Consider the following 3290-nt stretch of genomic DNA (forward strand, 5'->3'; position numbering starts at 1 on the left):
TTGTGTTTGTTCTTTTTGAGTCTTGAAGGTATTTGAAATGTATTTTCTATTTAGCAAACTGCTTGCATATTTTATGTACTGTGAACAGTAATACAGATCCCACTGGTAGGTCACTAATTGTATAAAGTGGAGATCTGGGTTGTTTTTATGTGTATAACAGCATGGGGAACACTATTAAAAACTTAGAAGTCAGATCAAGAGTAAAAGGAGGGACTGGCATAGTGGCTCACGCCTGTAATCCTAGCACTTTGGGAGGTTGAGGCAGAAGGGTCACTTGAGACCAGGAGTTGAGAAAAGCTTTGGCAATGTAGTAAGACCCTGTTTCCCCTGTTTCTACTTTAAAAACTAAAAACAAAACAAACAACAACAAAAAAAAAACGGGGGGGAGAGTAAAAAGGCTATAATAAAATGAACTGCCCAAAAAGCATGTATGTATGTGTTTTTTAGTTAAGGTTAATTAAACAAAAGAAATTCAGGTGCTACTTGTATGGCCAATATAGAGACTTAGTGATACTACTCTCCTACAAAAAAGTTTCACAATCACTTTTTAACAGGACAGATTTTAGAACTTCAACAGAAAGCTGCATATAATTCATATAAAGGTATACCTCATAAACTACATCTATTAAGTTGTTAAGGGCTCAACTTGATTACTGAGTAACTTAGTTGCTGTCTGTATTCTGATGTTGCATTCTTAATGGCTTGTAAAGATTCAGCTAAATTTATGGATTGAAAATTCCAAAATCAAATGCATATGTGTAAAAAAAATGTATTATTTTTGAATTGTCAAATAAATAATAAACAATGGCTGGGCGCGGTGGCTCACACCTGTAATCCTACCACTTTGGGAGGCCAAGGTGGGCAGATTGCCTGAGCTCAGGAGTTCAAGACCAGCCTGGGCAACATGGTGAAACCCCATCTCTGCTAAAACTACAACAACAACAACAACAAAAGTCTGGTGTGCTGGTGCATGCTGTGGTCCTAGCTACTTGAGAGGCTGAGGCAAGAGAATCACTTGAACCTGGGAGGCAGAGGTTGCATTGAGCCAAGATAGCACCACTACACACGGTCTGCAAGGCTCTGTCTCCAAAAAAACAAAACACTGGATTAACCAAAAGGAAATTAGAAGTAGTTGATGATTAGGGCAAAGTGTATGTTTAAACTAGTTTGTGTTACTTGATAGAAATGCAATTTCCCTAGCCTACTGGATGAATTTTCCCTTCTTCCAAAGAAGAGAGGTGTCATTTCCTGTAGGTAAAACTGAACTATAGTATAATATGTGTGTGTAGTCTTACCGGGGTATCAACTATATAAATATGTATACTATATAAATATATAAGTAGACTTGATGATGCTACTCTCCTACAAAAAATAGTTTTGAAAATATAAAACAGTGAATAAGTTCAGTGTTAGGGCTATAGTTAAATCATTAAATTGCCAAGGTGTTTAACCTAGTTATTCAAAGGTGTTTTCATGGGCTGTAAAGGGACTAGAGAATCCATGTAATCTCACTTGTGATGTAAGGCAGCTCTTACTACCATTGGAAATTACATTTTTTTTGTTTGTTTGAGGTGGTCTCACTCTGTCACCCAGGCTGGAGTGCAGTGGCAGGATCTTGGCTCACTGCAGCCTTTACTTCCTGGGCTCAAGTGATCCTCCCATCTCAGCCGCACAAGTAGCTGGTACTACAGGCATGAGCCACCATGTCCAGCTAATTTTTATAGTTTTTAAAGAAAGTATTAGGCTGGGTGCGGTGGCTCATACCTGTAATCCTGGCACTTTGGGAGGCTGAGGCGGGCGGATCACCTGAGGTCAGGAGTTCGAGACCAGCCTGACTAACATGGAGAAACCCTGTCTCTACTAAAAATACAAAACTAGCCATGCGTGGTGGCGCATGCCTGTAATCCCAGTTACTTGGGAGGCTGAGGCAGGAGAATCACTTGAACCCAGGAGGCGGAGGTTGCAGTGAGCCGAGATCGCGCCATTGCACTCCGGCCTGGGCAACAAGAGTGAAACTCCGTCTCAAAAAAATAATAATAAAATAATAAAGTATTAATTTAGGAACTTGACACGTTTACTCCTAAAAATTATTTTTTTCTTCAGTCTTTGTATTTTTTTTTTAAAGTTCCTTTTTTTTTTTCCCCCAAACAGACGTGGTTTAAATGTTTTGGGAGGCCGGGCGCGGTGGCTCAAGCCTGTAATCCCAGCACTTTGGGAGGCCGAGACGGGCGGATCACGAGGTCAGGAGATCGAGACCATCCTGGCTAACCCGGTGAAACCCTGTCTCTACTAAAAAAATACAAAAAACTAGCCGGGCGAGGTGGCGGGCGCCTGTAGTCCCAGCTACTCGGGAGGCTGAGGCAGGAGAATGGCATAAACCCGGGAGGCAGAGCTTGCAGTGAGCTGAGATCCGGCCACTGCACTCCAGCCTGGGCGACAGAGCGAGACTCCGTCTCAAAAAAAAAAAAAAAAAAAAAAAATGTTTTGGGAAAAAGTAGTGAGAGATAACCCCTAGCCTTTCCCTGTTTTATGCAAACATAAAATTACTGTCACTGTCCTTATTTATTGAAGTATTCTTATGAAATAGTTGATGCTATCAAGATTCAATTCTACTGTTGGTCAAGCAATAAGAGTTCTCTGTGACTGCCCCTATTGTACAGAACAGTTGATTATATCCCTGGATTAAAAAGTATTCTGTCAAATAATTGTCAATATCAGTAGAGAAACTGAAGAGAAACTGTGATTCCCTTACAGGCTCACTTGACAGCATCAGAGTTGAGGATAGTACGATTATCTGTTTTCTGGTTCCCCTGTCCAATAAGCATTTTTTTTTCTGTCCATAATATTTCCCATTGTCTTTTGTCTCACTTTAACATAAGCTGCTTTTCTGTGATGTAATATCTATATTTTGTTAAGGGAATTTTTCACTTACCTTATATACCCTCCATTGAAAATAAAAAAGGCATGGTAGCTCATGCCTGTAATTCCAGTACTTTGCGAGGCTAAAGCGGGAGGATCCCTTGAGGCCAGGAGTTTTAGACCAACCTGGTAAATATAGTGAGACCTCCATCTCTATTTATTTAAAAAAAAAAAAAAAGTGAAGTGTATCTGTGGAGAGTATTGGTGTCTCATTCAGATACTTCAGTTTACTTGAGTGTACAAAATTATCTGTCATGTAGTAGTAATTACTTTCAGGTCACTTACTAGGACCAACCTTTTTTTTTTTTTTGAGACAGGGTCTTGCTCTGTCACCCAGGCTGGAGTGCAGTGGCATGATCACAGCTCACTGC

This window comes from Theropithecus gelada, chromosome 2 (genome assembly GCF_003255815.1).
Source record: "Theropithecus gelada isolate Dixy chromosome 2, Tgel_1.0, whole genome shotgun sequence".
NCBI lineage: Eukaryota > Metazoa > Chordata > Mammalia > Primates > Cercopithecidae > Theropithecus > Theropithecus gelada.